At 40.2% G+C, this 24,931-nt stretch overlaps 1 protein-coding gene across 1 annotated transcript in view; it reads left to right on the top strand.

The window, feature by feature from the left end:
* fgfrl1a (fibroblast growth factor receptor like 1a) overlaps positions 1 to 24,931 on the top strand; it is a 79,141-nt gene that overhangs the window by 11,755 nt on the left and 42,455 nt on the right. The window lies entirely within an intron of this gene.

The raw sequence follows: 24,931 nt of genomic DNA, 5'->3' as shown, positions 1-24,931 counted from the left end.
ATAATCCCTGTCCCCAAGAAGCCAAGGACCACAGGACTTAATGACTTCAGACCCGTCGCCCTGACCTCTGTGGTTATGAAGTCCTTTGAGCGCCTTGTGCTTTCACACCTCAAAGACCTCACCGACCCCCTCCTGGACCCCCTGCAGTTTGCCTACAGAGCCAATAGGTCTGTAGACGATGTAGTCAACCTGGCCCTCCACTACATCCTCCGGCACCTGGACTCCGCAGGAACCTACGCCAGGATCCTGTTTGTGGACTTCAGCTCTGCCTTCAATACCATCATCCCGGCTCTGCTTCAGCAGAAACTCTCCCAGCTTGGTGTGCCTGACTCCACCTGCAGGTGGATCACTGACTTCCTGTCTGACAGGAAGCAGCATGTGAAGCTGGGGAAACACGTCTCCGACTCACAGACCATCAGCACCGGATCCCCCCAGGGCTGCGTTCTTTCTCCTCTGCTCTTCTCCCTGTACACCAACAGCTGCACCTCCAGTCACCAGTCCGTCAAGCTTCTGAAGTTTGCGGACGACACCTCCCTCATCGGACTCATCTCTGATGGAGACGAGTCTGCCTACAGGTGGGAGGCTGACCACCTGGTGACCTGGTGCAAGCAAAACAATCTAGAGCTCAACGCTCTAAAGACAGTGGAGATGGTTGTGGACTTCAGAAAGAACCCAGCCTCACCTGCCCCCATCACCCTCTGTGGCTCCACAATTGACACTGTGGAGTCTTTCCGCTTCCTGTGAACTACCATCTCCCAGGACCTCAAGTGGGAGCTGAACATCAGCTCCCTCGTCAAGAAAGCACAACAGAGGATGTACTTCCTGCGGCAGCTGAAGAAATTCAACCTGCCAAAGACAATGATGGTGCACTTTTACACAGCCATCATTGAGTCCATCCTCACATCCTCCATCACCATCTGGTACGCTGCTGCCACTGCCAAGGACAAGGGCAGGCTGCAGCGTGTCATTCGGTCAGCTGAGAAGGTGATTGGCTGCAATCTGCCGCCGCTCCAGGACCTATACGCCACCAGGACTCTGAAGCGTGCTGGTAAGATTGTGGCTGACCCCTCCCACCCCGGACACAAGCTCTTTGAGCCACTCCCCTCTGGCAGGAGGATGAGGTCCATTAGGACCAAAACCTCACGCCACATAAACAGTTTTTACCCCTCCGCCACTAGCCTTCTAAACAAGGCCCGGAATCCACCCTGACTCTCTCCACACCCCACCTTTGGCTCCTCATGCCACTGTACCTACTCTGCTGTAGCGTCCCTTTTCACTACTGTTTAACTTATTTTACTATTTATTTAAATTTATTTTATCGTTATTAATACGTACTGTGTGTATATGTTTATACTTATATTGTTTATATCTTTTTATCCTTCTTATATTTGTATGTGTGACATGCTCCAACAACACCATGAGAAATTCCTCGTATGTGCAACGTACTTGGCAATAAAGCCCTTTCTGATTCTGATTCTGATTCTGATTCTGATTCTGAATTACAATAAAATAATGCTTTTATAAAGCCCCCCTATCACTGTTTATTGAGATGTGGTGATCAATGTATGCTCCCTGAGTATTTCGGTTTGAAAAGCACTGGCCTTGGTTGCAAAGGCCACTATCTGACAAGGAGATATAGGTGACCAATGAATTAAAATGGTTAATCTTTAATGAATCATGTCATTTTGTGCTTAAACTACACCCACATTGATTGTATTTTCCCACACACTGTGTTCAGCACTGATTAACCATGTAATTACATTTTGTGATAAAACACATTGTGTTAGTTTTGGTTTTGGTAGTTCTCTTTATGTGAAGAATGGAGGAGGAGGAGAGCATCTTGATTCCTCATAAAGTAAACAACTGCATACCACACACAGATGCTTCAAACACACAACTTTACCTCATTGTAAACAGACACACTCTATAGACTCACGTCAGTAAATCACCTACACCCCCACTCCTGTTTTTTAAGCATGCAACGCGTCTTCAGTCACAGCTAACTATCGTAAATACCATTTGACATGCTGATAACCATTATATGGCCTGATGGTGGTGGTGGGCATCTGCCTGCCAGCCTCAGTGTTTGCATTGAAAGAGCTTGATCCAGAGAGGTGACATTTTTCATTAAAGTGTATTTTCTCAAGCATGGGACAAAATAATATACAATATTTTTAAGTTAGGGAAGAACATTTTATGTTTATGAGCTAGTTTTAGTATTGGCAACAACAACGCTTAAGGTAGAATTTAAAAAAAAAAGTATTTTTAGTCATGCAGCTTAATTTATTATTCCTAACCGGTGATCATTTTGTCCTTTGAATGACAGAAAAGCAGAAACATTCAATACATGTGTTTGTTATTTACATGGTGATTAACAGACAAAGGGAAGCTTCAAAGGACACAAATTACTCTTTTAGTTCCTCTTGTTAAATCCTAATGTCAGGGCCAAATGTTGTCTTATTGGCTGTTTGGACAAGTAGAGCTGTGGCTGCCAAAGAAATGAGAAACAGACTCATCTATTTTTTCTTCTATCGTGAATTTTGTTTAATTTCAGAAGTTTGGAAGAGATATTTGGACAGTCTAGAGTAAGATGTCTCTCTGGGATTTTCAGCCTACATTCTTGTTAAAAATCCCACTACTATAATTGGAAAATGATGTGTGTGTTGGTGTGAACTTGCATATATTGAGAACTGTTCGTGTGATCGGCTTATTTGCTGGGGACCCAAGGATGTGTCCTGTCATCTTGAATTATAGTAAAAACATCTAATTTCATTTATTTTTTAATGTCAAATAAATACTTGGCAGATTTACTTTTCAAAGCTTTTATTTTGACATCCATAACTACTGTCCACTGAAAAAAAGAATTCCACCGTATCAGAAATATAACAGAATAAGAAGAAGACGCAGAAGGAGATGGAAGAGTTTTACATAAACGTTTGCGTCATGCCTAAGCAGAGCATCACTGTCGGCAAGTTCTCACCGCCAAATAGAAGAGATTGGCACGCGGTAGCAAATCTCCTGAGAAGTCAGGTAAGATTTCTTAAGTATGTTGCTGATTCGCTTTCATTCATTTCATTTCATTCATTCAGTTTGGCCAAGCTAGCTAACGTTAGCTCAACGCTCGTGTTTCATGCTTCTTGCGGGTGGCGCACAAGTGAGAAGTTAGCCTTCAGGGCTTTCGTGCTAATTTAACCTAAACTGTGATTTGTTTCCCCTACGCTGTGTCGTCTGTGTGTTGTTGGTTTTGTCAGAGGATATGTGCAAGTAGTGTGGGGGTTCTAGCTCAAAATTGAAGTTGACTCAAAACTTCAAAACTAATCTAGAACACAACAAATCATCTATTGAAAGCTACTTTGCCAACAGTCAAGTTTTCATCCATATGTAGCACATATGAATTTCCAGGAAATCCACAAAAGAAAATGCTAATTAATGCTGATTTTCCTCTACTACTGTTTTGCTAGTCATTTTAATGTAAAACACAACATTACATACACATAAAGAAATTAAACAACACTGACATAAACCCTGAACCCATTTGCAGGGACCTTTTTAGGGGCAGGTTATCTCTTCCCCACACCCCACTTCTGGAACCACTGTTCCCCTTAGAGCTTTACAGGGCCTGTTAATGTTAAAGGCTATTAGGCCACATTTAGATAAAGTCAATGTTTGCTTTGACTTTGCTAATGGTGGGGTAGTAATGGGGCTGTCTGGACACACTCTGTAGGGGTTGATGGTGTGTCGCTGTGATGTGAAAATGTGATGTGTGTTTGTGGAAGGGGTGCAGCAGAGACAAGAGTAACAGGAGAAGATAAGATAGCAGAAGATGGCTTTGTGGAGAGAAATAGTGAGAGACAGAGGAAGAAAATTGTTAAATCCCTACAAATGTGGTTTTACTCTTTTCTCCCCTTAAGTAGCTATGTGCTGTAAAAATCATCTTGTGCCACACTATCTGACAGTATCACATATTTGTACTCTTCATTTAAGCTATATATGCTGTTTACACTAAGTGAAATAGTGAAACTCAAAACTTCTTTATGTTTGAACAGTGTTTGGCTGCAAAGCATGAGTTTGTGTTAATAATGTATGGAGGTTAAGACTGTCGGAAAGTTCAGATTAGATTCAGATTGGGAGAAAAAGGTTTTTATAACTTGTACATGCATACAGTGCTACAGTATGTATATGCAGAGAAAGTATGAGCTCATGATTGCAGGGGTAAGTTTTTGTCAGCAGGAGGGTAGGAAGGTATGCAGGGAATAGAGGAGAAACATCTTAGTTTGGTGTTTAAAGGCATGTTTCCATTTTCTAGCCTCCCCTCACACACAAACGCACACAACACATCTGTTTCTTACGCTTTCTCTGCATTTTAAAGCACACAAAATTATGTTGGTAATAATTTTGCTAAGACGGCGTTGCAGTTGTATATTGGTAAATATTAGTTGTAGCGGAGCAGGTAGTTGAGGTTTTTTTTTTTTTTTTTTTCCAGTTCCTCTTTTGAATATGACCATATACATATTTCAAAGTTTCTTTCTTCTCAGTTCTTTCTCTTACTCTCTTTCTTCCCCAGTTTCTCTGTCTCTCTCCTACATAGTGCAGTATTGTGTGGGTCGTGGCGCCACAGTGCTGTATTGTGGTCTCAGTGGGGTTGGGGTATGTTTGGTCAATGCTACAGCACTGCGGATCAAAGGTCAGCCAGTGGATCTGGGAGGGGTCATTGTTTGTTTGTGTGTGTGTGTGTGTGTGTGTGTGTGTGTGTGTTAGGGTCAGAGAAAGCACATGCCAACACCAGAGGAGACTGTAATAACACACCAGAAACCCCACAGGACAACACACACTGCTTTCACTCCTTTATCTCCTGTCTGTCTCTCACTCTGTCTCTGTTCAATAACCGTATTGATATGTAGAATTACTAAACATTTTAATAATACATTTTATCCAACTATTGTGAACTGATACTGACTTACAGTATACATTTTTTTTCCAAATGTAACAGAGATTTTAAGTGACCCCGACAAATCTTGGTTTGGAGGGTAAACATGCAATTATTGCAATAATGTCTGTCACTCAAGCAATCATACATTTACTTAAAACACTTATTTTCCAATCAAGTGGATTAGTCATGAAAAATCAATTTGTTTAAAATATGTATTTAATTTCTTAAGGTCTTGACCCCAGCAACTATGAATGATAATCTACTATGATATCAGTGGAGCTTTGTTTATCCCCACCTCACAAATGAAGTCCCGTACACCATGAGTTAAAATAACTTCCCAGCTTGTCTACAAGTATCTGCTCTGGAGGTGTAACATTACATTCACAACTCATTAATAAAAGAAAGTGCAGAAAAACTTCACAAATGCAAAGCACCAAATGTGTTTTTTCATATGTTTACCATGTTTATGACATTTGGTGGCACGTTGAGCACCATCTGTGGCAGGATGTTATTTATGGTTCACCACATACATGGGAGTTTCAGTCGTTAAGATCAATACAATATTCAAATTGACAGACAGACAGTTAGTTAAGTCAAATGAGATTTAGTTTGAGCAGTAGAAACAAGATAAAAGAAATGATTGAAGTTATCAATTGATGATATTGGCGACCACATACTGACTTTTTAGATACCACATATATTGTAAATGTAACTTTTAGTGATTGCTGTGAGCCTGTTAGCAGAGCTTTTTCTAAAAAGTCACGATAAGAAAATACAGAGTGTATATTTCCATTAAAGGGACAGTTCGCAGAAAACACACGTCCCCTGCCCTGGTGGTATTTAACCATACAGATAGATTGGAACATTCCCAATGAAAAAATGTTTTGAGTTACTTTGGATAATCAATAGACTTTGCAGTCAATGGTTTCATCAATAACTATTTTCTTTTAAAAACTATCCACAGGGAGGTCTTTATTAGTGTCACTCAGCTAATTGTCTGTACTGCCTTTACATCGTCTCTCTCTGATCTGTCTGTTCTCTCTGTCACTTTCTATCTCGCTCTCTGACAATATAATTCCTCTTCCACTTTCTTTGTCTCTGCTGGTTTCTATCTTCCTTGTCTACCCTTCTGTCAGACCCTTTCCAACCCATTTAACCCCCCATCTACCACACACACGCAGTCTCCAGCTGTTATTCCTGATGGCGTTACAAATGAGATGTTGAAAGGTGATTGCTGGGACAGGAGACACAGACCCTTGTTTTCTTTGGGCTTCGGTCTGTCAGATTGGGTCTGGTGTGTGTGTGTGTGTGTGTGTGTGTGTGTGTGTGTGTGTTTGTGTGTGTGTGTGTGTGTGTGTGTGTGTGTGTGTGTGGGGGGGGGGGGGGATACAGCACTCAGGTGCAGCTGTGTACGTATGTGTTTGTGTTATTGACTTGATAGACAGAAGGACAGAAACACAAAGGCTACCCTAAACCAAAAATACCACCATTATGACCTCGGTCTCAAATGTGATTGACATGTTATGGACAGTCAGCCATGCTCTCTGTCCTTGGATGCCTATCAGACATACAGATGACCTTTGACACCAGGAAGTGGAGGCTGATCCAGGGCAGGATGTTAAGGCTGACAGCTTTAGGAAATACATTTTGTAAGCTGTTGCTGTAGATTCTAGCTATGACTGTGCTTGTTCTGTTGAGCTCTTATGTATGTTCATTTAAATGTACGGAGTCTAAGTAATGCAAAGCCAAGTCATAGATATGTATTCATATCATGTATACATATACAAGTTTAGCATATGCAGGTTGCATTATTTGATCTAGAATTACAGGAAGGAATATGCAAGGAATATGTATAGCATACCTGTTTCTTGTTTTTCACTGCTGTCTACAAAAACATGAAATTCTATAGTATTTTAGGATCACAAATGAGAGTAGAAACAGTTCTGAGATGGTTTTCCTTGTGTGGCATGTGCAACTGAAGAGAAGGAAAAACTAAAACATGGCACAAAGTTGTAAACCACCACACATGAGGGAACACAAACACACTCGTCTTCTCCGCAGTGCCAGCTGTCTATGTGGAATCTATACTGCAGCGGGAATGTGAAAGGAGTGTGAGAGATGTGGGGGTGGGTTCAGAAAGATGGGAACTCTGGAGGGGACATATACACTAGTGACTTTGATTGTGTGACTAAACAAATACATTTGTATTGTTTCTAAATTAGTATGGTATCATCAAATTAAAAATGTCCAAGATTATCATTAATGTATTTTGTCAGGTTTGTTTATTATAACATCAGTCGTCATTTGCCACCAATGGTTGATGTACACTGCTTACATTTTTTTAAGTGTTAAAAGCTGCTCTGTCTGGGTTATGCTAGTTTGTACGACATGTTGTCTGACCACGTCGGAAGGCAAAAGTGTTTATAGCAGTTCTGAATATCCATCAAAGGTGGAGTGAAAATTAGCTGTCATAGAGGGGGGAGAGACGTTCATTGTTTTAAAAAAGGGATAAATTAAACTTACTTTCTCACCTCCACACAGCTCGCCAATTACTGAGGTGAAGTAAGTTGGATTGTCGGCTTCGTAAAGTTACAGAAATTGTCAGCCTCTGGCCAGATGTTACAATGGACTCCCAAAAAGTAAAAGTACAAAACAAGGAAAGGTTAAAATAAAACACATTCATTGAAATACAGTGCAAGCAGCAACTCATGGTAAAACATTAATAAAATGGATATGTTACATTGGAAAATAATACAGCTAAAAATTACATGACAGCATTGAAGCAGGCAGGCAGTAGCCAAATTAGCATAAAATACATGAATCAAGCATCATGACAACAATAAGCAGCATTAAGTGATATGGGTGGGCTTATTTTGGGAGTAAGTACTTTTCCGAATCAAGTTTCTAAGGGCAGACAGTTTTGTTTTGTTAAGCTCTTTCAAGCAAACTTGTGATTTGTGAGTTTTGGCTTTATCAATAAAACTGACTTGACCTGACCTTGAAATTATTTGAATGCAACAAAAATGTCTACACTGACCTAGAACTCCTGCTCATAGACAAAAGCCAAAAGTTCATAACCTCAAGACCGAGACACTGTGTTCTGACACAATGCGGGACTTCACATGCAGCCAAAGTAGACAGTGCATCCTGTGTTGATTATTGTTAAAGATTTGAAAAGCAGCTGAGAATAGCATGAGTGGCATTTCTTGCATTTTCCTAAAGTAACAGGCATAACATTGACCAGATCTGTATAAAAATAAAAAACAGATACTGATTACAGCCGCAGTGAAATAACCCTGGACATTAATCCCCTGCCAGGAACCACACAGTGCTGACGTCTAGCTGAAAGGCCTGCAGACCAGTTAACTCTGTTAATTATTTCCCACTACATGGGCCTTCGTCACATTGGTCAGCTCAGCATACGTATTATCCGGAGGTAATCCCTCTGTTGTGCTGGCACCATTATCACACAGGAACACAACAGGCCTATTCTTCCACACGTAATTAACAAAGGTACTTATAAGCAGCTTTCTGGTATTTAACTGTTGTGTTGTCGCAGCTTTAGGGAAGGCAGTGAGATCTGGTGGAAAACGGAGAAGGTGAGGAAAAAGAAAGCTCAGATCATTCGTGTAGTGGAGGTTTAGGAGTGTAGCTGCAACCACACTGGATTACAAGTGTTATTGCACTGGAATTGTACCTCATACAAATTAATGTGACAAATAATAATTGATTAAGTTTTAGTTGAGAGTAAAATATTGGTTTACTCTTTGCCTAGTACTATTGCAGTAGAAGTACATATACTGTCCTGTGAAACCCATGTATCTCCAGAATGTCAGCTTTTCATGAGCTTGGATTAACAGGCTTTTTCAGTTTAGTGACAATACATTTTCAGATAATCCAGTGGCTTCTTATATGGTTTATTTACCCATAGAAGCACCCATAAAGGAATACACAGTCCTTTAGTTTGTAAAAAAAATAAAAAATAATCATCAATCACCAAATATATGATTTCTCAGTTGACAGCTAGGTTATAGAGCTCAACAATCCCGCCCCTCCTCCGAGAGACCTTGGGTTCCGGAAATGAATTTCCCATTCATTTCTCCCATTGACGTGTGGAAAGATTCATACATAAAGTTTTAGACCATGCCTTAGGCTAACCAGCTACGACGTGACTCATAAGCATACAACATATAATTTTGACTGAAAAAACGAACAGAAAATCAAAAAAAAAGTCAAAGGTACAAGACTGTGTACATAGTTTCATTATCGAGCGAAGGAACTACTCATCCCATAAACCACCGCACACCACAGAATAAAGGAAGCTACGTTAGTTTAGCTAACAGCTAATTCGGCTAACCGCTAGCTGAGACAGCATGTAATAACTTTAAAAGACCCTCAAAATAAAACCTGAAAATAACCGTTAAACTATATAACAACTTTTACGTCAGCTGTAGCCTGCTTTACCCAGTGTTTAGTTTGAGTTAACGTTATTTTAGACTGAATCAAGCTGTCAGCTAGCGGTTAGTCGAATTAGCTGTTAGCTAAACTAACGTTAGCTTCCCGGTGGAGGCTAACGGCAGAAGCGTGGAACCGATCGTGTTTCGTGCAGCGTTGTCAATCCTCGTAATACAGGATTATCATCTTGGGCATGCGCATGACGGATCGTGCAGGCAGCTCCCGGCAGCTCCCCCTCCTCACCAGCATGAGTTCCACCAATCAGAGGCATCACTGTGGGATTGAGGGATTGTTCAGGATTGTGGGTAATGGAGTACTTATCCAAGACATCGCGAAGACATTTAGCTCAAAACAAGGTTGGTGCCCCATGAACTTTTGGCGTCTATATGAGCATATACAATCGCTTAGTCATGTCGTAGCTAGTTTTAAGTCTACCATCGACGGTTACGATTTTATGGCTTATACTCCAATTTGTCAGTGGAAAAATTGCATTGTATTTTTACTTCCGGAACCCGCTGTGGGCGGGACTGTTGAGCTCTATTCTACTCAATATGTTTACATTACATTACATTTCATTTAGTTGACGCTTTTATCCAAAACAACTTCCAGTAAGTGCACTACTACAGTTTAGAATGACATACAGTATTATGGGACTAATTACTCCACTCTACATGTATTTGACGGCTGGAGTTTCTGTTAGGGCTAGGATGATATGCTTTTGTCCCGATTCGATTCTTTCACAATACATGGGTGCCGATTCGGTTTGTACTGCAATTTCCATTTATTGCGATTCTAGAAGTATTGCCATTCGATAGTATTGTGATTTTCTTTTCCTTCTTTCACAAAAACAAAAGTTGAATAATACACTTCTAGAGACAATATATCATGAGACATTTCTAAAAACGAATTGTTTTTCTAAATGTCAGTCAGTCTGACATTCATTTCAGTTGTAAAGAAGCACATAACATGTATTTTCTGCATTTTTTGCTTTCACTCCGTTTTGCTGGAAACGGATATGATATAGTCGCCGTCCGCAGTACGTATAGACAGAAAATATTCAGGTGAATCATTGGTAAAAAAAAAAATAAAAATAGATAAATGGATTAAAAAAAATATCGATTCTGGGGAAAAGAATCAATTTTAAAAATCGTTGCCAAAAAAATCACGATACATGTCATTTTAGATTTTTTTTTTCCCACCCCTAGTTTCTATGTACTTTACAGATTTGGATTTTCCATAAAAAAAAAAAAGTCATGCAGTATTATCAGTTTATAAAATATGATGTGTTGTTATACATTTACTTCCCAACAGTATATAAAGTAGTTCAAATTAGCTCCACATACATATGCTGCTTCTATTTTTAAGATAATATACTAATTTAACGCTCTTAAAGTGTCTGCTTTGCATAATGAGTACTTTCACTTGTGGTACTTAACAGCTCGTACACGCCCATGCCTCACCTTCACAGGTGTTTTCACTTAATATCCCTGATTAGACCTCCTCTCAGGACTGTGTGGGCGTGTTCTGTATAGACTGTACTTGTTGGATGTCTCCCTTAGTTTTGCTGTCAGCTGTTAGGGCGGGACAATTTATACCTTTTATCTCTCTTATTTGTACATTGTAGCTCTGCCCAACATCACCTGAATAATTAAAAACAGCTGTGTTTGAATAAATTACATTTACTTGTAATTGAGTATGCTGTGTTACCACTACTACTACTTATACTAATACTTTTACTCTGCTACTTTTACTCAGGATTTTAATGGATCTAAATGCTTCTCCACCAGTTGGTAGCTTTAGCCTCATAGACGGTGAGCCGCTTGAGTATAAAGGTAGAAAACAGGAGCGTAATGAACTTGAAGTGCACTCTGTGTTTCTTCTAGTTTCCCATTGTAATTATGACACAGTCACATATATACAGAATGATGAGAGAAAAACAAGAATAAGAGATGAAGAAAACATGAGAGAGGCAGACAGAGAGATTAGTCCACACTTACAGCTACAAGTGACATGATGACTAATTGATTTCAGGCTGTATTCTGTGTGCGTGGGTGTGTGTGCGTGTATGTGCTTGCTTGGTGGAGTGTCCACTATCAATCAACAGTTTCCAGGCTCTCTTCCTGGCTTGCTCTGTGCGTCACAGCAAATACTGTATGTGCCGGGAACTCACATTACATACAATTAGGGCTGTCAATCGATTAAAAAATGTAATCTAATTAATTACATAGTCTGTGATTAATTAATCGAAATTAATCGCATACATAATTAACGGTGCCTGAACCGATACTTTTTAAGAAAGTAAAAAAAGAAAAGAGAAAAAAAAAAGGGTACTAAACAACAGTCGGTGACATTAAAGAACGGCTTGTTTATTGCTAGGCCATATGGTCAAAATTAAATGATTTAATAATAATGTATAACAATAACTTATTTCACTAGTAAATTGCTGTTGAACGACAAAAACAAACACCAGATGGGAAAAGGACATTTACAATAACTTCAAATGCACCACAAAGCTGTAGTTTACCAGTTTCATTGAACACACCGTCTGTGTTGTTTTTCCGACGATAGCTGCAGATTGTTACAATCCTCTACAGTAAAACACAGACAAACTTTACACCGTTTAGCGTTAGCTGTCAGCATTGTAACCATGTTTAATCCAGCTACTAGCTAGCGGTAGGCTAACGTTAACTGCTGTCGAGTGTAGTGTTAACTAGCTAGCAGTAGGCTAACGTTAGCTGCTGTCGAGTATAGTGTTAACTAGCATCACATGCAGCGGTGTTTGTGTTGCCTGTATCGTCTTCAGACCATCAGAGAGAAGCGCAGACATATCAGTGATTTCGGTAGCCAGGGTTGGCAGGAAGAAGATTTTTACAAGTAAATGTTCCAATCAATGGCAATCAGGCAGCACATTCTCGTCTCCCTCCTTAATTTTACAGTCCAATGGTGGCTAGAACGGCTCCGGGTCAAACGTCAATATGGAATGGATTAATCTGCATTATTTTTTTTAACGCGTTATTTTTTATCAGATTAATTAATCGAAATGAACGCGTTATTTTGACAGCCCTACATACAATACATTCAATATTGATAAGAAACAACTAAAAAACACAGTAAATTAAAATGGTATTTGGCCCTAAATAGAGAATACAAATTGGCAGATTACCTGATTACTGTTAAAAGTTTCAGGTTAAGAAAATTCCTGACAGTGTACTGGCTTTGCACACACTCTAGCTATAGAGATGAGTCGCTACAAAAAGAGCTAGCTTCCAGAGGAGGACAAACTGCTCTCACTGCGACTGCCAGGAGGTAGAGACAGAGCTCCACTTCCTTACACCCTGTCCAAAATACCAGGCTGTCAGAGGGTAATACTCCCCCCAAATAACACACACACACACTCACCCTGAATTTTAACATACAACAACACACTCTCAAAAAAACTCTCATATCCACTGGGAGAAAAACATGATTGTGTGATGATAGCAGCAAAATGTATCACAGCCTGTGAGGACCTGAGGACAACCAGTGGTTTTAATATGATTATTTATATTGTTGTTGAATTTGTATTTGTAGTCATTTTGCGTGATGCTTTGGCAATATTGTTTTTGTTACATTCATGCCAATAAAGCTAAGTAATTGAATTGAATTGTGAGTAAGAGCAGAACTCTAGCACATGTTTGGGCCCTGTTCTCCAAAAGCATTATAGGGTTTTACTTTAAGTCTAATGGTCAGTATGCTTCTCCCCCTTCATATTTTTAATGTCAAAATTAGGTGGACTGCAACGATTTTTGTAGCTTTCCTGAAAACATGCCCACTTTATGCAGCGATTGGCCAAGTGTGCTTAGAGTGTGCTTAGCTTAGACTCCCATCTCTTTTAATGGTGTGCACATGATGTGCAGGTTCAATCCCATGTTAGCTGAAAACCTGTCAGTGTGGAACAGAGCTGTATATGAAGCACTGTTTTTTAAAGGTTAAAGGTCACATCTTTGATGTTAGTGTAAGAGAGAAGACACACCAGCCCGATAATCGGCTGTCGGACCGTCTGGCGAGATCGGTGACTCGAGTCTGTTCGGTGTGTCCCGTGCCGTCGGCCGTCCGAGGAGCCGTCGGCCTTTATTTGGGCCAACCCGACATGTTCAGTCGGGAGACAGGGCAGTCGGGACTCACCCGGAAATGGGGAGCGGATGAGCTGCTCAAAATCTGACGAAAATCTTTTAAACTGACCTTTGTTGATCTGAAATGAAGACAGATTCAGAAACCGCATGGCCTATTTCTCGCGTAAAATGTTTTCAGAAACAAGTTTCGGTGAACTATTTTAGTACAATATGAGATCGTATTCTGAACAAGCCGCCATGACAGTCTGGCTGTGAATTTCCGGAGAAAAAAGAACCACGTGACGCGTTCGTCCAATCAGCTGCCGGTTTTCATTTTCTGGGAAATAATCAGACTGTTAATGGAAACAGAGCAGCGCAGCGCCGCCTGCTGCTATGGAGACGTATTAAGTTTTGCGCACGCGCAGAGCGTACGCTCAAGTCGGCGTCGCCTCAGTGTGTTCTGAGGCATTTTTTGGACCTCAGGGACCCGACTGATCAGTCCGACTGCCTTTTCTGCCGACGGTCGGCCCGTCTGGTTGGTGTGTCAGGGCCTTAAGACGTCAGTAGAATTTTTTCATTTTCATCTGAGTATTTCCCTTCTTTGTTTAGCAGTTTTATTTCCTTTTAAGACTTTGGGAGACATTAAGGTATCCATGAACACGGGGCGATTTAAAAAAAAAAAAAAAAAAAAAAAAAAGCACCTACACACCACACACACACACACACACACACACACACACACACACATACATAAACTCTAAAATGAGACAGTGACCTGAGCTCAACAAGTGGATGAGGATTGGTGTGGAATGTGTGTTGTGTGTTGTGTATTGTGTGTGCATGCTTGGAATGTCTGACTCCCCACCCAGTGAAGCAGAAAAAGGAGGTAGAACAAAAGATGCATACTGAATTATCATATGCAGCTTGAGTGTGTGTTTAGATTGAGTTTTTTCTTTTGAAAATAAGAAAAAGTCAATTCTTCTTGCTTTTGTTTGGTGTAAGTATTTATTTAAAAGAGCCATATAAATACGTCATTATTCTATTACTATGTCATAAACTTGCCAAACTTAGTTGAAAAGTGAAGGTTTTTTTAGACATCATAAAACCGTCTATCGTCATTTACATGGCTACACTTTTAAATTTGAGGCAGGTCTTACTATCTCTCTCTCTCTCTCTCTCTCTCTCTCTCTCTCTCTCTCGCGTCATACTCTGTCTCCTTCTTTATGTGTCAATATGAAAGGCTCCCTTACAGTAAATATTCACTTCTTTATCATTAGTGGACTACGTGTGTGTGTGTGTGTGTGTGTGTGTGTGTGTGTGTGTTCACTGCTGTTAATGAGTAACAGTGTCTGCCTCCAAAATGCTGATAAAAGTCAGGTCGAGGACATTGGCTTGCTGCACACACACACACACACAAACAATCACACACACTTGAGAGTGTTAACTATTTCTTATCGCGTGCCAACTATGTCTTGCCTTATCTGTAATGCACGAGGCACTCTGCAGACACATAAACATACACGCACACACAGACTCAGAATATACTTTACTATACAAACGGATGTATTTACGGTGGCTATTTTGTTAAGATCAATATAGCTAAATGTAGCTGTTTACCACAAAATGTGTGTTTAATTGAACTTTGGTTCAGAGGGCCATTGCTTGCTGTTGTGTCCACTGCTGGTGACTGCAACCTGACATTGACGGAATAAGTAAATTGACCCTGACCTCAAATTCCTCACATACAACCACAACACCTGCCACTGCTGCACTGTTAGGGAGAGACTTTGCAGTCACTGGTGAAGGTTGGCTAGAGTGAAGCTGTTTACATGTCTGCATGTCTGAATTTTCTCTTATAAAACCTGAAATGCAAAACTTGTATCTGCCAAACAGAATTGATCATAACATTTTAACAGCTTCCTCATGTAATTTGTCTGATATTTTAATATCTGATACATTTTTTTGCATCTTTTTTGTTTCTTTTAAACTATTTCTGAAATCTCGTAGTGCTAAAGCACCATCAGTGTTGCTGTCTGAAACCTACAGACCCCTTGATTCTACAGTTTATCTTATGCGGCTGCCAGATTTATCGAAAGAAATATACACATTTTTTACTTGTTTTTCAAGAAATATTTAATGCTCAAACGTTGGTGATTCAGGATGAAGGTAAGCTGAGTATACTGCCATGCTCCTTGGTAACTGGCTCTGAATCAGAGCATCTGCTTCCTGTCTGTCTCAGGTCTTATTTTGCCCTAAAATGTAACCCAGTCCCCAGCCCCCATACACTGACCAGCCAGACATGCACACACAGATATACAGTACACACTGAACTGGAACTGTACTTGTAGCCTTTGACTTACTTACAGCCCAAAACTGGCCTGTTTACCCCGTTTTCTTTCTCCATTCTCTTTCTTTCCCTTCCTATTTGTGCCTTCGGTTAACGAGCTATAAGATGATGTTCTTGATTTCCCTGGGTGCTTCAATCTCTGTTTTTCCAATTATGATTTATTGTGACCAAAGTGGCACTGAAAGCTTGCCACTTTGATACGCTTGATTCCGTAGTGTGTTATAAAAAATTAGGTAATCAGGCAGTCCTCTCTTTATTTCTATATATGGCTGACGCGAGAGTTGAGATACAAAAAGTGTATAAATAACTATCTGTAATGTAAAACAAACCTCATCAGGTCACATGGATGTTTTGGAGACAGTCTGTCATCGCAGGAGACAGGTGTGGCGTTTTAATATGCTCACTGACAAACTGTGTAAAATCCAATTAACCTTTCGTCTCCGCCCATGAAAGACAGACATAACAGAGAAAACATCATTTTGTGCCTTCGTTTTTGAGCAACTACCGGATCAGTTTTCAACAAGTCATGACTGTGAGTTGTTAATGAAACGTTGAGGATGTTCCTAGCTCTGTCAATCTGGTTGTTTTTTTTTGTCTTACAGGATGTAAACGTACATTCTGTTACGATTTTTATCCAAGGTACTCATTAAAATGTCATTTTCTTGTCCAGTCTTCAGTTTACCTGTAAATCCTCAAATATTAGCAGGTAGTTTGTGAGGATTATTCCCTCCCTTTTTATCCCTTTGTGACTCTGTTCTTCATATTTTTCCCTTACTGTACACTTCCCTTAATCTGTATTTATGTAATAGGCCCAAGTTGTTATTACACACACAAATGCATACTGTGCATTATGTGGTGGTTGCAGAACTTTGTGTTTTCCGTCTCCTCAAAAGCCCACTTTTCCCATGTTCTAGTATCCTCCGTCTTGCCTTTTATGAGATGAAACTACTGCAGTGTTTATTTTGGGAACTTGGACTGCAGGTTACAGGTTGACAGTTTTTATGAATATGCCTTTTGAAACCAAACTAAAGACATTTGCATTTAAACATTATAAAAACAATGTTTTTGTATGATTGAGCCTTGGTCTTGGTGCAAAAAACAGGAGGCATGATTAACATGCAGATGTATTATAAGGGGATTAGTGTTAAACATTTGTCACCAGGTTTTCAAGATCTTAGGGTGAGTGGATCCCAGCTAGAATACTTCTTTCCATAATTGTCTGCTTGGTCAATATGTCCTCTGTAAAACTGCTGAATTTGCAGCGCAGCAAACTGAAACATGGCATTTTAGTATGGTTACTATTTTCTCATGAGAGATACTGAGTCATAAGCAAGGCTATTCTAATGCTATCAGACCATATAATTAAACAAATTAAAAGGATTCTTCCATAATGACACAAAAATACATCTTAATTTCAAAGTGATATATTAACACTTAATAGTTTTAATTAAAATGCATGGGGGGCGTTAGCCACAAGCTAGCTGTAGGTTGTACATAGCTGCTGCAATAAATTATGCAAAAACATTGTTTCCCACAGTTGAAAACATAAGACGAGATTTCAAAGTTAAAGTTCAGATTGTTCCCATCATTTACTTTTCCCTGAGTTAGTAAAATTAATCGTGCTTTTTATTTCTTTTTTTAGCGCTTAAACTGAGCAAATGTCAATGCTCTTGCCAAGTATAAACCCAACAGGAAAAGGTCTGTGGTAGATTTTGCACCTTACCCCGCTGGTTTCTGAACATTAACATGAAATGTATTGAATCCGTACAAGTGTGAGGTGTTATTTCTAAATGAGGTTTAGGGAAATCCTTAAATCTTCTCCTCCAAGGGTTACGGTTAGTCCCAATTGAGGAAAGTTTTTCCTCCAGTAAAAAGAAGGTGAAACAATATTACCAGCTTTTAGAAAAGCTGTAGTGAAAGGAGCAGAGAGAAAAGGAGATTGAAAGGCAGGTGAAGATAAAGAGAGTAAAAGGAGAAAAAGTAAGAGCAAGAGAACATATCACATTTCCAGGAAAGGTGCGAAATTTTTATCAGGCCATTAAATATCTGATTAAGACAAATGGAAAAAGTATTTACAGTAGGTTTTACACACATCCATGCTCTGTGTGTGTGTGTGTGTGTGTGTGTGTGTGTGTGTGTGTGTGTGTGCGTGCTTTCAGAAAGCCAATAGTTTGAGTCGCTCAGGAGATCAGGTTGCTGCACCAACCACTCAGCAGATTCCTCAAAGTTTTTCTGGCCCCTGTGTGTTTTTCTTTTGTGTGCGCGTGTGAGACAAGTGTAAGCCTTAGGGTTAGTGTGAGTGTGAGTGTGAGTGTGATATCGCCCTTCAATGATGATGGCATATCCTCCCCAGCCTCCGGCCTAGTGTTAACTGTCAGGACAGACTAACAAGCAGCAGTTGACCTATTGTTGGGGTGGAAGTGACTGGGTCAGAACGGGAAAGTGTGTGTGTGTGTGTGTGTGTGTGTGTGTGTGTGTGTGTGTGTGTGTGTGTGTGTGTGTGTGTGTGTGTGTGTGTGTCTGTGTGTGTGTGTGTGTGTGTGTGCGCGTCTGAAGAAGACAACTTAATGTGTACCCATCAGTCTGCCTGTTGCCTCGGGCCAAAGAAAGGCCTTAATGTGTTAGAGTGTGTGTGAGTGAACTTCAGGAAGAGAAGGAAAGACAATCAGCGAGATGCCAGAAAGCTTTTCTTGGGCTAAATCTGTCAGTGTAACTAGTCTGATGAAAACATTACACATCAACCTGGATCAGTTAATGTGGCGTCATGCAACAAGCAATCCCACTGGTCATAATCGATTTAGAGAGTATTGACATGATAACAGGATTCAGAATTGTAAAGAGAATTTAGATACAAAAAAATAACTGCACAGGATTTCAGAGTTTCACCAAAAGTTTGCATAAATAGCCGACTTACGAGTATTTGAGCAATTTGAGTTGTGCACACACAAATTCTCATTGAAGCACATCGTGGAAGGATAAACCTTGTGCCTGTTTTATTAACTCTGAGCTTATTTAAAGTACAAGAGAAAGTTACTTTTATAACTGCTCTGACAAAAATGATGACCTCTTAAGGATCCAATTTACTTTCAGCGCTCTAGTCTTTCGAGAAACACATCATAGCTCAACATGCGCACACACACACACACACACACACACACACACACACACACACACACACACACAAACACCTCTACCTTGCGCAGTACATCAACCCTGTGTCCCGCTGTTAAATGCTCTCCATCAAAAGCATTCCTCAGCTCTCCCCTCTCGCTCCAGTCTTACTTCCCTGCCAACAACAACGTTGCGTTGGACTCTGCAGACCCATCTCACTCTAAGACTAGTGAAACATTAAGGGCATTAAAAACCGAACTCTCGACCCAAAACCAAAACATAAAGGGCAGTCCCAGCTGTCACACACTGCGAAAATATTCAACACAAAAATTGACTTAATTAGCAGGTATTTGTTCTTCACTGAATAATGACAATGACAAAGTATTTGAATGCTGAAACAATTTTCGACTTTGCTTTCATGGCAAATGGAGAGAAGGTGTTTATATTTCTCCTTCTAATGCAAAATACGTCACAAATCCTACTTTGTCAGCCAGTTATTATGACATTGGTTATTTTTCATTTAAGAAAATTTCACTCATGGAAATGTCTGTGAAAAGCATTAGTGAGTCTGATTTAAACAAACAGCACTGTGCTCAGACATTAGCCGGCAATGACCTCTACATTTTACAGAAGTATGTAGAACAGGGATCCAATGAAAACATACTAAAGCTAAGTTTATGCTAAACTTTACTGTGTTATATCTGCTAATGTTAGCGTGTGAAAATACAAAAGTGTACTAATAGTACTTGTTGGCCAAAGCAAGAAAAACAGTCTGTCTGAACTTGAGTGTGACGAACAGTACCAGAACTGATGTCTGTTGATTAATCTACTGTAGATGAGACAGAGCCAGACAATTGTGAGGGAAAGAAAGTGCGAAAGTGAATTTGAGTCAAAATCGTATCACTTCTTGGAGTCGTAACTCAGTCAAATCTTAACAAACCTACTGTTCAGGGTACACATATTTGTAGATACTTACACTTCCCATGTCATTATCTTCGATACATCTGTTTAGAAATCATAGAAAATAGACATTGTTTTAACTCCAGAACCTGCCTGAGAATCATCACATTTTTAAGTGTTCTTTAGTGTCAAAGTAATCTAGTGATAGTTGTCTGTACATCATTGGGTACATTGCAAACACAAACCGCTAATAGCAAATTCGGCATACTTTTAATGATGCCAATTTGCCAAAAATGTAAACAAATATAGGCTAACAAAACAGGCGGCCTTTCTCAATTCCCAAATTTGTACGTCCTCGGCTTGTGACTCAGCGCGCCATGTTGAAGGACGTCCCAATTCCAAAAATGGTCTAGTTCTGTTTCCTTTGTCAAGATTATAACTACAGTTGGTTTTGCTGCTTAAATGCCTGAAGATATCAGCTGCAGTGACATTACTGCGCGCATGAAAACGTTTACAAGGAGCCTCTCTAATCATTGAAGTAAATCGTTATGGAAAACACTCATACATTAATACAATACATCAACGTAGCTTACAGGGACTGCCGAGGGCCAGTGAAATGTTTATGCAAAGTCTCTAAATCGGAGAAAATAATTCATTCAGGTGGGTGGAGGGTGGATGATTTTAAGCCTACATGCGGAATTCAGATGAAGAGCTGAACAATTGTGAGGGAAAGTTAGTGTGAAAGTGAATTTGAGTCAAAATCGTACCACTTCTTGGAGTCGTAACTCAGTCAAACATACTGTATAGGGTACACATATTTGATACTTACTCTTCCCAGGTCCTTATCTTCTTGAATGGAACTTAAGCATGCAGTTGTTTTCAGAGTGACCAGTAAAAGAACAGAATGTATGAACTGATTTTTGTTCTGCTTTATTTGCCCTTCAGCTCCCATCCATGCAGAGGATGTGCAGCTTTGATCTGGGAGGTTCTGCCTCTGTGGGAGTAGTGTGTGTCTGACTTGGGCTGTGTTTTCCTGTCATTAGGCTACAGAATACCAGACATGCACGCCTAACCTACACTCCCTGCATATAAGGGGAAGAGACGGAGGGTGTACATGGTGCATGTTTGTGTGTAGGTGCTTTAGATTATCGTTGGGGAGCCAGTTGCAGGCAAGGGAGCACTGTAAAACTCCAAATGGGCTAAACAGACCAATGTTTCAAAGGCCTGCAATTTTCTTTTCTTTCCCACACACACATACAGACCCACACACAAACACAAAGACATGGGCTTCCTAAACAGTACATAAACAGGCAAAGATGCACTAGCACAAAGAGATCCAGACTGTAAGTAGCAAATATACATTCAGCAGCACAAATGTGCAAAGACACACACACATGGACCCTGTGTCTCATGAAAGAGAAGAATAGATTTTTTAGTCGCTTCAGTTTCACCCCTAGAGACAGATTTAAAAAGACTTTACTTCAGTCATGGTCCGTGGAAGAGGAGGAGGAGAAGGAGGAGGAGGGGATGGAAAAGAGGCTGCTGGTCTGTGTTCCCTTTAACGGGATGAGAGGGAGGAGAGGAAGAAAAGGGGGAGGTATATGTAGGAGAGGTTAACTGCAGAAAGTTGAGAGGTTCAGTTAGAGGTCCTGCTCCTGTGATCCTCTGGGGAAGAAACTGGGGAAGTTATGTGTGTGCAGATCCGAAAAAGGCAGGAGACCAGTAAATCACACAGCAGAGAAAGAAGAAATACTGCATTGAACAAAGAGGATGGTGTGAATGAGTGTGATGAAAGAGAAAAGAGAGAGCAGGGAGTAAGAGAGCAAAATAGAGAGAGGAAAAAATAGGGGACTGGAGGAGGTAGTAATGGGAAGCGAGGGGTTAAGGGCAAGAAAAAGAGAGGTAGCAGGGGAGTAGTTAGAGTTCAGAGGAATGAGATTTCAATCTGGTGCAGGAAGAAAAGAGAAGAAGAAATAAATATAGAGAAAGAAAATGTAGCAACTTTAAAGGGACAGGGTATATAGAGAAAGGGAGGAATATGTAGAAAATAGGGATGCACCAAATCCAGATTTTTGGGGTTCAGCCGAATACCGAATCCTACTCCCATCCTCAGTCCATTAACACAGTAAACACATTAATGAAGTAAACAAATGGTTAACACAAGTTTTTAGCTGTGACTGTCCTTCCTTTGCCATACCTGAAGGTGCTGCATTTTGGCTGCTGTCTGTAGATTCCTTCATGCACAACTCGTATTCTTTCGGATGTTTCATACGCAAAAGTTTTAACAGCGGCGATGTTGTGTATTGTTTAGGGTCCTTGCCACCACGAGACAAATCGACATTGCAAATTGAACATGTAGCTCAACTTGAATCGCCTTCTTTTGACTGAAAGTACTGTCAAATAACACTTTTTCTGCTCACGAGTTCCATTTTCACTTTCTCACAGCCTACTGCATTGAGCGGTTCACCTACGTAAACACCTTCCCATAATCAACAGCGGCGTCATTACATCGACCAGCGTAGCGCGCGTAGTGCAAGCGTAGGGTTCAGTGGAAAAAAATTCTTAGGTTCGGCAGAAACCGAACCCCGTCAAAAAGCCCAATATTCGGCCAAATCCGAATCCTGGATTCGGTGCATCCCTAGTAGAAAACATGAAAGTGAGACAAATAGACAAGAGAAAGAAAGAAAACAGGAGTTAAAGAAAAGAAGAGACAGGGTTATAAAGGGAGATACACAGTGTGTAAAAAGGAAAAAAGCAAAAAAGAGCAAGGGAGTGAGAAAAGAATGGAGGTAGGGAGTAGGAAAAGGAGGAAGAGTGAGCTGTCGGGCCCCTGATGAGAAAGCCATACAGCTGAACGAACACATTCCCCGACCAGGAACGAGGAGAGACGGAGGAGAGGCTCCTGTGAATTCCTCTGTGTGACTAATGTCTTTTTCACACATTTCACCTCCATCCATCCATCATTGTGTCCACCTCCTGCTCTCCTGTTAAAGCAACAGCCCGCCATGACAGCAAACGCTAAAAGACTACTGTAACTTTTCTCCTTTTTTATAATCAGCTTCATGTATACGACTCTACTTCACCTTGATCCTTGTTTAGATTTGCTGACATCTGGCAACTGTCATATGTCAGAATTCTTTGAATTTTCTGAAGTTTGAGACTTTGTAGGAAGACGGCCACACTTTTCTGTGAAGGCAAGCCAAAAAAGTAAAAATACATAAATGTAAATGCAACTAATTTATATGGAAGAGCAAACAAAGACAACATAAATTAAGTCCATACATTGCAATAAGTAGATTTAAACATCCATCACATTTACAGACCAACTTCCAAGTGCAACTTTGACCTACTGTTCTTGCAATGAGGTATCATTTCTGACATTTTCGGTGCACTCACTTTTAGTTTTGCCTCCACATTAAATAAGCTGGACAAACTGTAACTGCTTGTTTACAAGCTGTCTCATCATCTCATCACTTGTGTTGTGTAGCCATGTTTCCAGAACTCAATTTTCCTTTGGTGAGTAAAATGTTATAACCTCAAAAGTTTATATTTCAGGTGATATGTTTCTAATCTTTATCAGACCATATGTATTCTTCTAGATAAGCCTCTATCAGGCACATTCTTAAAATCAAACCACCCTTTGTCCTTCCTTTAAATCTTTCTCAAACCACAGGATATGACCTCAAGTGTGTTGTTTTCTGATGGTCTTTCCATACAATAGCCTTGTGTAGTCTTTTAGGACACTTTGTTTGCCTCATGGTGGCCTGTTATGTGTTTTTAGTGCTATATTTGGAGGGTATTGTTTTAAGCCAGAAGGAGTGATGAGAAGAGATGTACAGTATGCTGAACCTTGCTAACTCCCACACTCCTTCTTCCATCTCTCTATCTTCCTGTTTGTCTTTCTTTGCACTACTCTCCAAATCAGCCATATTTCATTCCCTTTCTCTTCTCAGACTTACTCCCATAAATTCCATCCTCCCTCATTCCCTTAATTTCCTCCCTTATTCTCTTCTTGCCTTCCTTCCTTCCTTTCTTCCTCTCTCTCCTCCTCCTCTAATGTTTGTTCTCCCCATCACCCCCACTTCTCCCCACAATTTCCTCCCACCTTTCCCAGTCAATCAGCCTGCTCCTTCACCTCCCTCTGTTTTTCTAGTGTGCAGTTTCACAGTAGACCGGCTACTGAGCGGTCAAGGTCACGCCTGATTTTTTTTGTCTCGACACGACATCTCAGTTGATATTAGCTTGGCTTTGTGTTTGCTCCCTGGGGACTTTATTGTTGTCTGTGTTGAAATGTCAATGTTTTAGCAAGGCCATTATACACTTCTTAAAGGTTAAAGGATAATCCCTGTGTGTTAAATGCCATATTTGGAGGCTTCTTTGGTTCTAAGAATAGTGGTGAAAATGAGAGGTGTGTGGTTGCAAACATGGAAATGAAGAATGGGCATTTACGAGCCGTCATCCTAACCTTGATCCTAAAACTGTTAACTCGCCTACTTCTCTCAAAATGACTCCATCCCTCAACACACCTGTAACAGTACATTAATCTTGTTTTTGGGACGTCCATGTTAACCCTTCCTGCGGTTTTGATGATAAGTCTGAACATTGAACATACTACTGTAAATGTAACCTGAGAGCTGAAATAAGTTGTCAATTAATCAATTAGTAGATCAACAGCAAAAGGGCAACTAATTTGATAGTCAGCTAATCATTGCAGTCATTTTTCATGCAAACACTGTGAAAAAGTGGCAATCATTTTGTGGTTGCAGCTTCTTCAAATTGCAGATTTGCTGCTTTGTCATAATATATTGTGAAATTAACATTTTGGGGTTTTGGACTGTTGTCAGGGGGTGGGGGGTGACAGAATTTTTAAAATGGTCCCTCTAGGCATAGTTTTTTTTGCATCTGGTTGTGCAATCAAAGTGTAGACACTAATTAGATTACAATATACTCAAGGTTTTCCCAGTTCAAACACCTGGATTTTGCTGCTGCTGCTGCAAACAAAAATCAACCATTTTCTGTAGCAAATGTGTTCCATTAGCAGGTTATCTAAACCTATAATCAAGTAATCTGGTTGTTTACACTTTCTGTAATCTGATG

This window comes from Sander lucioperca, chromosome 1 (assembly GCF_008315115.2).
Source record: "Sander lucioperca isolate FBNREF2018 chromosome 1, SLUC_FBN_1.2, whole genome shotgun sequence".
NCBI lineage: Eukaryota > Metazoa > Chordata > Actinopteri > Perciformes > Percidae > Sander > Sander lucioperca.
The sequence above is the reverse complement of the archived record's forward strand: the minus strand, read 5'-3'. Positions and strand labels throughout refer to the sequence as shown.